We start from the raw sequence: 13,914 nt of genomic DNA, 5'->3' as shown, positions 1-13,914 counted from the left end.
GCTAAACCTCTCCTACTGCTCTTACCAAGCAAATTATACACTGGATATTGTCTTCTCCAGTGGAATTTAGATAATAAACAAAAGCTTTGGCTTTTTCGGGTCAACACATTGAGAGAAACACCACCTGCGCTTGGACAAATGTGTTGTTTGAACAAATCTACCTCTTCGTCTTTGGGAAAGCAAAGGGGGAAGAAACATATTTCTTCTGGTGCAAGGTGGCAATGGTCTGACTCCAAGGGCTCAGGGAACTAAGAAAAAAAAACTGCCTATCGACCTTTGGAAAGCTGGGGAACTACTCACCAGCTCTGTCTTTGTACAGGATGTGGTTAATGGTAGGAAATGGCTCTAATCATTTTGCATACTGGGGGAATTGAGACGGTCTTCTCGTGTTTTTGCTCGCACATACGCATATCAGGTATCCATTGACACAGTTAGATTTTCTAGGAGATACCCAAATGTGCATCAGCTGTATACACACCCTGCATCTCATGCCGACAAATACTGCGTCACACCATCTATCATCAAACACCCACACATACATCATTGGGCTCTCACACACAAACATGATTGTGCAACACCCACGTACAGATAGGATACTAAAGCACACATGACCCACCATCAAACACATACAAACGGATGGTGTTCCGAGACACACAAACACACCATCAGACGCCAACGCACATGCCATCAGATGTCCCAACACACCATCTGACATTTACGTGAGGTGCTCCTACACAGTGGCCAACAAACATTACAAGCTTACTAGAAGACACCCAAAATCGTTTTCACAGGGTCATGTATCATACACTGAAATCCCCTCAGATGAATTCAAGCAGCATATAAGAGGCACTGATATTAGCAAGGCAGGACATCGAGACAGCAGAGGACAGCACTGGATCACAAGACACTGCTGCCTTTTCTGGATCCGGGAATTGAAAGTAGTGGGATGAAGCGAGGCGTGGCTGCAGCAGTGGGATACAAGCATTGGAGAGCAGCTGCAAACCCTGCAGGGCTGTGCAGCAAAAGTCTTGACGGTGTGTGGCAAGATGACAAAAGCATTCAACTGCTCCATCAGCTATTGTACTTTAGCTCTGTTGACAGCAACCAAGCGTACATTATCTATATATAAAACCATGTATTCGCCTTTGACAGATCCTTAGCCCATGCGCCTCCATAAAAAGCTTAACTGTGAAACTCGCCTTTGGGACCTTATAAGTGTTTAGCCATGCAACAGTTGATGTTGTTGCACCAAGGATATTGTGCTGGATAACCAAACACTTATAAGGTCCCAAAGGCCCCCCTCCCCCACCCCCGCCCCTGCCTCCAACAAAGCTCAACTGTGAAACTCGCCTTTGGGACCTTATAAGTGTTTAGCCATGCAACAGTTGATGTTGTTGCACCAAGGATATTGTGCTGGATAACCAAACACTTAAAAGGTCCCAAAGGCGAGACCTGTTGGCTATGCCAATGCTTGTTACTTATTTATGTTTGTACAATTCTTTGTTTTCTGTACTCTGAGCTTTAATGGACTTGATTGTCTAAATAAATATTTTACTTCACGTTGAAATAAAATGAGCAAAAGGGAAAATCAGACATCACTGACTCGGCTGTAAAACGTTAGACATTGCCATAGGTCCACACTAGTTGGCCAGGAGTAACTAAATCTATTTGATAGACCACAAAGAAAAAGACTTTGTGAGTATAAGTTTGTGACTGAAACCTGCTACAGAAAACAATACTGGGGTTAGTGAGCGCAGCAAGTGCTAGTTGCCATCTTCCACGGATTTCTAACGCTCAGTAATGAAGGGCAACTACGGATAAAACATTTTCTGTGGTAATTGATGCCATTTCAACTACAATTTTTCAAGAAAAAAGAACAAAAATATGTTGAGGCTTGAGTGCAAATGTTGCCATTATACTGAGAAATAAAATAGTTCTCCTAACAAGCCCTCTGACCCAAAACGTGTGAGGATTGCACTTCGCTAATATCGTGTGCTTCTAGTATTTCTACTGTTCCAGTGAGCTTTCCAAGTAGTAATGTTAGCATTCGATAGGTTAAGTGTCAAGACAGACGTTGAAACCTCTACTTCTCATTCGAGAGTTGCAATATGAGTTATGTAGGAGCAAAAAACGAATTGAAACATTCAAAATGATGCATTGTATTGCTGTCTATGCTACACCGTTCTACTGAGGAACGGTACCTTATCGCGGGCAATCTGTTCGAGCTCGCATCAAAGCGGGTCTTGATGACCACTGGCATCCCCTGACGTCAGGGAGCCCAAGCAACAAAACTCCACAACCATCCCACACACCCACGTTTCTGCTGTTCAACCCAGTCACACATTCCATTCTAAATGTTCCCTGCCCACCGCGCTTGACGTCAGAACGAAAGTTGAAGCTTCGAGATTGGACCTGAAGCCAACTAGGAGTCGATTAACTTTGTGACGTCATGACCAGAGCAAACTCGTGGGCATGCGCTGGGCTTTCCCATATACGTCTAGGGGAAGATGTACAACCTGTTGCGTGCAGACAGAGCAGAGCCGCAGTGGTGTAAGGCTGCACAGCAGCACCAGTACTGCACGTACACGAATCTTCCCAAAGGGGCAGCGGTCAACTACATACTTACCAAACAAAGATATTAGAAAATAATGTCTTTGTAACATTTTCACCCCAAAACTCCAACTGTTCAGTGACTAAGTACTTCAGCTGCGAAGTTAGCCAAGTACAGTCCCACCGCATGGCCAAATGCGGATCAAATTAAGCAGAGGAAGAGGGGACCTTCAAGGAAACTGTATTTTCTTTCAGAGCCCAGCTGCAGTGCGGCTGCTTTTATGATGCCTCCAGACCCTTTTAGACTGACTTCAATTAATAACCCCCAGAAACTCGTGCTGTGTCTTCATGGCTGATGGCATTTACGCCAATACCCTCGCAATGTGCAACTTTAACAAGCGTGCACAGAAAAAAAAAAGTTTGATGAGAGGAGGTTGCAGCAGGGGGAGGGGAGAGAGGAGGGGACCTGCGTCTGTTTCCCTTGCGGGAGCGAACAGGAACTGTCTGTTAATTACAAACAGATGGTTTCAAAGCTCGCTTCTGCAAGGGAATCACCAAGCGTGCACGCGTTGCCATTCAAAGCAATGTAATGCGTGCACGTTTTTGCCTGCAAATTTGAATCGATTTCTAAAGGTCTTTTCCTATGCGTGCTGCGTAGGCAAGACTTCTCCAGTATTAGGGGTGTCTTTCATAGATTCACATGCCTGAATCATTCCCCGTTGTCGGAGTGGGAGTCCCACGGTATATATAAAAGCAATAAAATGCCATAATACATATAGCAAATATCAGAAATACCCAACCAGGAAGTAAAGTAGCACCAGCTACAGTAGAAAAAACCTTCACAATCGTGACTATCCTAGTCATTATGTCTTAGTCCAAACTGCAGCCAATCAGGCGACAGCACCCACCAGAATGTTCTCCCCAGAGGCTCAGGCTCTCAGATTTTTTACCGCACGTCGTGTGAAGGGAGTCTCCCTGAGCTCTGCTCAGTTTTTTCTTCTCATCAGTTAGTTTCTTCAAGTTTTACAGATGTCTTCTTCTAAATCCCTGTTCAGGGCCTGTGATTCTTGTGGGAAGCTAAGACTATTCAAGGAAGATCCCCACAAAAAATGTTTATATTTCCTTTATCCTGACCATAAGGCAAAGGAGTGCAAGATCTGCCGGACCTTCCCCCCTAAGACCATCAGGGATAGAGAAGGACGACTGCTATTGTGGCTTAACAGACTCAAGGACAAGGAGGACCCTTTGTCTGAGGTAGGAAGCATTGCCTCTGGTTCTTCATTTCTTTCTACTAAGAGGAAGGCTGAAACTGAAGTTTCATCTCCAAGGGCTAAGGTGGCGAAGAAGGCCTCATCCTCTCTGGATGCTCCTGGGCCTAATACTTTGAATAAGACTCTTCCACCTACTAAGGTGGATAGTACGCCCTCTAAGAAGTCTGGGAAATCTGCAGTTCCCAAGAAATCTTCAAAATCTGTGCCTCCTCAGTTGCCACCTTTGACAATTTCAACGTCAAAAAAGGACTGTGTTTCCTCTCATGTGGCCACGTCTACCACCTGCACTATGACTTTCTCCTCTCCAAAGCCTACTCTTGTCATGTCTTCGGCCTCATCGCCTACGCTGGTTCATGTACAGATCAGGCCTATCTCGTCGTCGACAACTGTCCCGTCGACGACGGCTAAGGTACCGTCGACGAGTTCCTCGTCTACGATCATGATGTCGACGGTGAGATCCCCGTCGACGATGAAGATGGTGCCGTCGACGAAGTCCTCGACGACGACGACGTTACCGTTGACGATGAAATCCACGCCGACGGCGAAGTCCGCGTCGACGAAGCTACCGTCGACGACCTCGACGGCGTCCCCGTCGACGATGATACCGTCGACGACCTCGTCGACGACGAAAACTACGTAGACAAAGCTACCGTCGATAACCTCGACGACGACCCCGTCAACGACGATAACGTCGACGAGACAACAGGTTCAACAGCAAACGGAGCTACCATCGACGCCGCCTCTATCAAGCTGCACTACCTTGCAAGTCTGGTCAGCGCAGACATCAGGGATTCCGTTACCATCACCTGCAACTACAGCTACGCTGTTGCAGAAAAGGTCTACTACTGAGACGATTTCTTCTACGCTAGTAGTGCCAGAGAAGCTTTTGGATTCCGATGAGGAAGGATCCTATGAGGATGAAAATTTTGGAGCAGCTAGAAGTCCATCTGACCTCCGTATTAAAGTTCAGGATGATATGGAGGAAGAAATGGATGAAACAGAGCCTATGTCACATGCAGACAGGCCTGCTCCTGGCATGCAGATGCCTGACGATTTGTTCCGCAATCTGCAGTATATGCTCAGTGACTATTACAGACGTTTCCCACCTTCAGAGTCAGGTGAATCTCAGGTCTCTACACCAAGACCTAAAACAGTGACACCGCTTTCTAAGCAGACGCAGCCAGTGGTTTCTGTGACGTTGGAGGAAGGACGTCCAGCATTACCTACGTCGCAAGTCACAGCTCCTCAAACAGGGGAGGAAGAGTTCTCAGATCATGAGGAGCAAGAAGAAGGAGAACTGGACAATGGGTCAGAATCGTCGGAGTATGATGATTTTAATGCAAACACGCCCTCTCCGGCAGAACCTACTACATCTGAGTCACCACCTGTGGACATTGCCTCATTTCACAAAATCATGGATAGAGCAACAAAGAGGTTCATGATAACCATGGAGTCAAAGGAAGAAGATTGCTTCTTGTATGATTTCAAGTCTACACCACAGAAGCAGAGTTGGACCATTCCAATTATAGAATTCATCTGGAAGGAAGGACTAAAGATCATGTCCAAGCCAAATTCTTTGCCGGCAGTGCTCCCGAGAGTAGATAAGAAATATAGGGCGCCGAATTCATCTCCAGCGTGCCTTATTGGACAAGCTAAAGCAGACTCTGTGGTAGCGCAGGCAGCACAAAAGAGGTCTTCTAATCCAACATCTCAAGTCTCTGTTCCACCAGACAAAGATGGAAGACGCCTAGATTCTATCGGAAAGAAAGTTTCTACTATTGCAGCTACGACCATTAGGGCCGCAAACTCCCTAGCCATATTGGGGAGATACGATAGGCAGATGTGGTCGGACATCTCGCCGTATGTGGACAAGCTTCCCGAGCCAGATCGAACTGAGGCGAAGAAGATCCTTCAGGAAGGAGAGTGCGTCTCCTCTGAGATAATTGATGCTGCAGTGGACGTTGCTGCCACGGGATTTCGTCAGCTGGCGGGTGCAGCTGTTCTCAGGAGGCAAGGATGGTTGAAGGCAACATCCTTTCGGCAGGAGGTCCAAACAAGGATTATAGACATGGCATTTGATGGAGAATACTTATTTGGAAAGTATGTTGATGATGCTCTTGAGGCCATCAAAAAAGATACTGAAACAGCACGTTCGCTGGGTACTCTACAATACCGGAAGTCTTCCTTTCGTGGAGCAAAAGGAAGAGGGAATTTCTCTAATAGAGGAGGTTATAACCAGCAGCGCTCCTATACTTCCGCCCAGGGAAACCAAAGATTCCAACCATATCGGCAGCAGACTTACGGACAGAGGAAATGAAATTTCTCTCAACCTCGAGGAAAATCTAACTATCGAGGAAGAGACAATAAGAAGTGAGGAACGCATCCTGCCACCACTTTGTTATGTTATGTTATGTTATGTTATGTTATCCGGATTTATTGAGCGCACAGATGCCCCAGCGAAGGGGCGTCCTGGCGCTAGTGCAGAACAGAAAACCGGACAGAAGGTGGAAGACACAACACAACAACAGCAGAACTAAGGAGCTACGGGGAAGAGAAAGGTTTTGACAGCCTATCTAAAAGCAAGGAGCTCATCAATGGCACAAATGTGGATAGGCAAGGAATTCCATAGTTTGGCGGCAAGGACTCGAAAGGAGCGACCGCCAATCCTGGATCTCTTGAAACGAGGAACTATGGCAAGGTGGAGAGCAGAGGACCTCAGGGAACGAGCTGGAACGTAAGGGGAAATGAGTTGCTGCAGAATCTGAGGGGAAGAAAGCTTAAGGATTTTGAATGTCAAAATCAAAGATTTAAACTTTATTCTCTGTGCCACTGGAAGCCAATGGAGATTGAAGATGGTTCTCCTAGCTGAGCAGAATTTAGGCAAACCAACCAGAGCCCTGGCGGCAGCGTTCTGGACGCGTTGGAGACGGGAGAGCTCAGCCTGATTGACTCCAAGAAAAAGAGAGCTAGCATAGTCTAATTTAGACAAGATCATGGCTTGTACGATGAGTTGACGGGTGGGAGCGTCAAAGTATTTGAAGGTGGACCGAAGCTGACGCAGAATCCCAAAGCATGATGCAACGGTCTTTTTAGTATGAGTGGAAAAGCTCAGTTGGGAGTCAAACCATACCCCAAGGTTCTTAACTTCAGTGACGGGGGTAGGGGTAGGACCGAGCTCATGTGGCCACCAGCTATCGCCCCACAGATGAGTTTGTTTCCCCACAATGAGCACCTCGGTTTTCTTAGCGTTCAATTGCAGGAAATTATCATTCATCCAGTGGGCCACAAATATAAGTCCCTCACGGAACTTAGCTGCCTCGAGATCGGAGGCCCCACTAATCGCAACCGCCAGCTGTGTGTCGTCTGCGTAGGACACGATGGAGAGGTTCCCACGCATGGCGACAGCAGCTAGCGGCTGAACATAAAGATTAAATAGGGTGGGCCAACCCGAACCAAATTGGAGGAAAAATATCCCAGAATTACTTGAATTGGTCCACAATTACCACAGACAAATGGGTTCTGGATGTGGTAGCCAGAGGTCACATTTTGGAATTCGTAAAAACTCCCCCAAATTGCCCCCCAAGAGGACCGCCTCCAGCGCACCTCAAGGAGCTGTTTACCCAGATCAACACCATGATTCGGAAGGGAGCAATAGAAAGGGTACCTCCTCATCAGAAAGGAAAAGGCTTCTACTCAAGATTTTTCCTTATTCGCAAGAAGTCGGGGGAATGGCGTCCCATCCTCGACCTGCGTGCCCTAAACAAATTACTAAAAAAGCTGTCATTCAGGATGCTGACACTTCAAGAAATCCTCCAATTTCTTTCGGCGGGAGAGTATATGGCAACACTCGACTTTCAGGATGCATACTTCCACGTACCAATTTTTCCCAGGCATCGGAAGTTTCTGAGGTTCAGAGTGGCTGGCAGGGACTTCCAGTTCAAAGTTCTTCCATTTGGACTGCGCTCAGCCCCCAGAGTGTTTACGAAGATACTGGCCCCTGTGGCAGCCCATCTTCGGTTGCAATCGATACAAATATATCCATATCTGGACGATTGCCTTATCAAGGCCAGTTCTTTCGACATGGCGCAAGATCACATTCAAACAACTCTGTCACTGTTGCAAAGCCTAGGTTTCTCAGTAAACTTTGAGAAGTCACATCTCACGCCAGCAACAAGAAAGACTTTCTTGGGAGCGGCACTGGACACCAAGCTCGCCCAAGTATACATCTCAAAGGAAAGACAGGAAAAGATACAACGGTTGGCTGAGGCACTGTTATTAAAAAGGTGCGTTTCAGTGCGCATGTTCAAGTCCTTCATCGGGATGATTTCTTCCTGCATTCTTCTCACCCCCAACTGTCGTTTTCGGATGAGGCCCTTGCAAGAGGAACTCAGTCGCCAGTGGATTCAGGTGTCGGGGTCCTTCGAGGATATCATCCAAATTACGCCTCGAATGCGAGAAGCGATACAATGGTGGACTCTACGATTCAACATACAAGTGGGATGCTCTTTCCTCACGGAAGTGCCCAGGTTCATAGTAACGACGGACGCTTCAATGACAGGCTGGGGTGCACACCTCCAAGGCATGACGGTCAGCGGGAAATGAAACAAGATCCAAATGAGATGGCACATAAACAGGCTAGAATTGCACGCCATATTTCTAACCCTAAAGTCCTTTCAAGCGACTCTAGAAGGCGCTACAGTTTTGATTCGGACAGACAACACCACCTGCATGCATTATCTAAACAAGCAGGGAGGCACTAGATCAGCCCGGTTGTTGCAGCAAGCACAAGAGATTTGGAATTGGGCCCTGACTCACAATATCCATCTGTCAGCGGTCCATGTTCCAGGAATCGCAAATGTGTTAGCGGACTCTCTCAGCAGGTCCACGGGCTGCACTCACGAGTGGGAATTACATCTACCATCTCTAAACCGCATCTTTCAGATATGGGGGCATCCGGATCTGGACTTGTTTGCGACACACCAGAACCGGAAATGCCCATACTTTGCAAGCTGGGTTCCCCACAAGGACTCGTGCGGGGATGCCCTTTCGCTGAATTGGAATCAAATATTCGCATACGCTTTTCCACCGATAGCTCTGATCCCGAAAGTCATCAGGAAGATGAAGAAGCAGCCATGCCGGTTGATACTGATTGCTCCACGATGGCCCCGGCAATACTGGTTCACCGAGCTACTCCTTCTCTCGGAATGCAACCCTATCCAACTTCCACGCATTCCGAATCTTCTCTCCACCCAGCAGGGCAGAGTGTACCATCCGGACCCGAACTCGCTGAAATTGTCAGCTTGGCTCCTCAGCACATGGAATTTGCACACTTAAACATTCCACAAGATTGCCAGGGGGTACTGGCTAAGGCCAGAGCTCCATCCACGATCAAGACTTACAAACTTAAGTGGAAGCGTTTCTGTGCATGGTGCCAATCCAATGGTCTTCATCCCATTCATGCCAAACCGGAGCAAATCCTTCCTTTCTTTTTGCATCTGGCCAGATTGGGTTTGGCACATTCTACTCTTAAAGTCTTCCTAGCTGCCATTTATAGATTTCGTCAAGATGGATCAAATTCTTTGTTTTCTGTGCGGATCATACAACAATTTTTCAAAGGATTGTTTCGTATGTTTCCGCCTGTACGGAAACCTCCTCCTGCATGGCATCTGAATGTCGTACTAACTCCGCTCATGCGTCACCCTTTCGAGCCGATCCATAAGGTAGACCTGAAATTTCTGACATGGAAAGTATCTTTGTTACTAGCCTTAACGTCTGCTAGAAGGGTTAGCGATATTCAGGCATTTACATCTAAAGCACCTTTCATCCAATTCACCACAGACTCAGTAGTGCTGCGTACTAATCCAGCGTACATGCCAAAAGTACCTTTGTATTTTCATCTGAACGAGCCGGTTGTCCTAAAGACATTCTTTCCAACCCCTCAGTCTCCAGCTGAAAGAGCACTACATTCGTTAGACCTTAGAAGATGTCTTAAGTTTTACTTATCAAGAACCTCTGCCATCCGCAAAACAGATCAACTGTTCGTGGCTTATGGGCGGCAGGGCCAGGGCTGTGCAGTTTCAAAGCAGACCATTGCTAGATGGGTCTCCTCTACTATTGGACTATTGGAATTTGTCATCAGCAGGCCGATAGACCCTTACAAGCCTTGCCAAGAGCACATTCTACACGGGCGTTTAGCTCTTCCACTGCCCTTTTTGCTAGTGTGCCTCTTCGACAGATCTGCAGAGCTGCTACTTGGTCTAGCAGACACACCTTTACTAGACACTACTGTCTAGATTCAGCAGACGGCGCAGATACTTCGGTTGGAAGAGCAGTGCTACGCAATCTTTTCAAATAAGGTGAGCCTCTGTTTCCACCTCCTCCTCTATGCTCTTTAGACGTTATTCCAAATGTCGATGATTATGGTTATACATGTATTCTGTATATATATATATTGGACACTCTGACGTCTACGAGCGTTATGCTAGGAGTACTGCTTACTATTCTGATTCAGGCATGTGAATCTATGAAAGACACCCCTAATACTGGAGAAGAACAATAGTTACTTACCTGTAAACAGGTGGTTCTCCAGTATTGGTGTCTTTCATAGATTCACATGCAACCCGCCCGCCTCCCCCCAGAGACTCACTCAGGCATTATGGGGTTTCACTCCTGTGCGAGAAAATCTGAGAGCCTGAGCCTCTGGGGAGAACATTCTGGTGGGTGCTGTCGCCTGGTTGGCTGCAGTTTGGACTAAGACATAATGACTAGGATAGTCACGATTGTGAAGGTTTTTTCTACTGTAGCTGGTGCTACTTTACTTCCTGGTTGGGTATTTCTGAGATTTGCTATATGTATTATGGCATTTTAGTACTTTTATATATACCGTGGGACTCCCACTCCGACAACGGGGAATGATTCAGGCATGTGAATCTATGAAAGACACCAATACTGGAGAACCACCTGTTTACAGGTAAGTAACTATTGTTCTTAGAAAACGAACCGGAGGATGAAATAAGGAGTCTCTGGTAAGGTTATGGTGCCTGTGCTACGAAAACTAAAACGACTGGTGTTGGACCTGGCCCTTTTTGGCAGGTTCACCCCGAAACTTTTTACTTTTGCCTAGCCTGTTTCTGTAACCTGGTGTTGGTGATTTTAGGTCTCTGCGCACTTTTTCACTGTGGTCCAGTGTAAAGTGCGTGCTTTCTGTGTGTGTGTGGTGAGAGTGACCTGCCCTCCCATAGGAATGCATGGGGAATATGTGTGACCATGGTAGTTCCTGATGTGTGGAGAGTGCAGGGTCGAGTTTGGTATGTGCGAACTCGTGAGATTGAATGCTGCGCAATGATGTATGCGGCATGATTGTGTCTAGTGTGGAAGTGCCACTTCTAGAAGTTGGTATGTTAGTGGGATTTGTGTCTGGCGTGTGATTGGCTGGTGAGCTTGGCTCCAGGAGTCAGGATGGGTCTGCCCCAGTGGTGAGTGTTGAGATTAGCATGCTGATGGGTACACCTGGGACCTGAAAAGGGCTGGGTTTTCCCTCCACAATGCTGGCTCCACCCTCTGTGGTGCCTCTGATGTCCCTTGCCTGGCAAGTGAAAGGGAGTTCCCCATAACCAGTTGTAGCTGGTTCTTACATTGCCTACACCCTGCTAGACAAAGCGATTTCTGTGTATAAAAAGAGGCTGTGACCTCTTGTAAAATGTTCTTGTTTCTGACTGGAATCAACCAGGGGTGTGCTGCTGCTGGGGCCCAGGGGAAGGCTTGCCTCCCTGGGTCCTGCCCAGCCCCTGGACTGCTGATGGACCTGGATGCCTGGAGGATCTTTTCTTTCTTGGGGTCCCCTTTGCTTCACTTTGCACCCAGGAACTTTGTCTTTGAATCCTGTGCTTCTGGGGCCCTTCTGGTGATAGGGATCTTTCCTGGGGCCTGTGGGCTTGCCTATGCACCTAGCGCCTAGAGATCACTTTATTTTACCTTCCTGGGCAGAGCGCTGTCGTTTTCCCTCTGAGGGAAGCGCTCCTGCCCTTCATATGCCCCAGGGTGCGCAGGTGCCCACCCTGCGTCTTTTGCGTGTCTCAAAATTCCTTACGGGTGCTAGCCCGTGCATAGCGCCCTTAGCGGGTGCCCACCCCGTGGGCTGAGTTTATTTTTAAATCAAGGGTGCCCACCCCTCACTGAGCACCAGGAGAATCACTGCCGCGGCCCGAGCCGTTTAAGAAATGGCCACCGCGTCCGTGGCCCGCCTGGTTGTGGGCGGGGCCGCGGACGGAAGAGGAAGTGCGGCAGGAGGAGGTAGGGCGGACAAAGAAGGCACCGGAGAGAGATGGCTGCTGGTGCCTGCCGGTGCGGGGCTGCCATTGCTGAGGGAGAGCCCCGCAGGCACCAGCCAGTAGCAGCGGAAGGCGGAGGGGGCGCGGGGCACATTGCCGGTGCCCGCCGCAAGTGAAGGACCGGGACCGACGGAGGCTGCGCTGCCGTGAGTGCTGCAGCCCGCACGGAGACGGAGAGAAGAGTGGAGTCCCTCCTCAGAAGTAGCCGGTGAATGGGGCCCGGTGCTAGTTAGTAGGGAGGAGGACGGTGGGGCACATTGCGTTGCCCGCCCCTCCCCTCAAGCCTGAGGACCTGTTTGCTTCGAGCCTGACGAGGCTCCAACGAAGGGGCAAGTTGTTTTTTGAGCCCTGAGGGGCTCCGGGGGCGTTTTGAAGATTCTGAGTCTCCAGAGAGGGGACTCCAACGATGGAGGCATGTTTGTTTAAGGAGCTGAATTGGCTCCCCCGCCACCATTATTTTGTAAGGAGCCAGTGTGCTCCGGGGGCCCCATTGTTTCCCTGAGAGGTGCCAGAGAGGGCACCGTGCTTTGTCCTGAGCGTCCCCAGATGGCAGCGGGCCGCTCCCACGTTCTGGCGCAGATGTGATGTTGAGGGCTTGTGTCCTGCCCCCAGTGTTTGAGGGAACCTGTTTATTTCTAGAGCCAGAGGGCTCCAACCCTTTGCACATTTGTGCGCAGGCCTTGTCTTAGACCCAGTGAGGGCCCTGTCGCAGTTTGGCTGATGTCTCAGCTGCCCAGCAATTTGTGGGCAGCTGCACCATTTAAGCGCCATTTGAGTGAAAACCCTTGTGAGGGACGGAGATGGCACAGAGGTGCCAGGCCTTTCACAGCTGCGCAGCACTTAGTGCTAGCTGCAGCGTTTAGGCCCTTGTGATGTCATCAGCTGCCCAGCAAGTAGTGGGCAGCTGCAACATTTAGGTCTTGCGCCGGTGGCGCACCCCTAACTGGCGCTACGTGGCAGTGCGCCTTGACATTCTGGATACAGGGCATTTGAGCCCCTTCTTGAGATGGCCAGTTGGCCAGGGGGCTGGTATGTGGGTAGGGCGCAAGGCCCTAATGTGATTTTTGCGCAATGTGATTTTACTATGTTTATGATGGTAATTGCCTTATGTGTTTTATGGGCTAGAGTGATGTGGTGCTAGGAAATGTAATGCATTTAGCATATTTTACGCACCCTGTGTTGATACCTCTAGAGATGGTTTTACCTATGGAGGTTTATGTTAGTGAGATTATGTTTTAATGTGAGTTACGCCCCTAAATGTGATTTATTCTTAGGAGGCAGAGTCTAATGTGTTTTGACTAGTGAGAGATTGCCTACTGTAGTTATACTGGTTAGGCCTAAATGTGAGTTATGGGTAATGTACAATGCCATTATGCCTGTGATACCTCTGACTGTGTTTTCATGTTGAGGAGGTTGTTTTGCCTAGTATAGTTAGTACTAGAGAGGTTATGTGTCCATGCGTGATCTAGGCCTATGGTTATTAGTATTGCGTAGTGTGTACCTACCGGTTACCAGTGGTTACTGGTTGTGATCTATAATTGTTATTTGGTGTGACAGTTATTCTAAGTGCTAGTTCTACTAAGTGCTAATTCTGATAGTGGCCCACGTGGCCCTGTCCTGGTGTAAATAATTCCTTGTGAATATTGCCCGTGCCAGTTGGCACAATGTGTATTGTGTGATTACTATCTGATGTGTTTTGACAATACAAAAGTTATTTTTATATAACCTTGGGTGGAGTTCCTTTTGTGGTGTGCCTAGGATGT

The 13,914-nt window shown here is 48.2% G+C and overlaps 1 protein-coding gene across 1 annotated transcript in view; it reads left to right on the top strand.

The window, feature by feature from the left end:
• IBTK (inhibitor of Bruton tyrosine kinase) overlaps positions 1-13,914 on the top strand; it is a 732,550-nt gene that overhangs the window by 561,263 nt on the left and 157,373 nt on the right. The gene's annotated exons all lie outside the window — the stretch shown is intronic.

Source organism: Lissotriton vulgaris, chromosome 6 (genome assembly GCF_964263255.1).
Source record: "Lissotriton vulgaris chromosome 6, aLisVul1.2, whole genome shotgun sequence".
In the NCBI taxonomy this organism is placed as follows: domain Eukaryota; kingdom Metazoa; phylum Chordata; class Amphibia; order Caudata; family Salamandridae; genus Lissotriton; species Lissotriton vulgaris.
The sequence above is the reverse complement of the archived record's forward strand: the minus strand, read 5'-3'. Positions and strand labels throughout refer to the sequence as shown.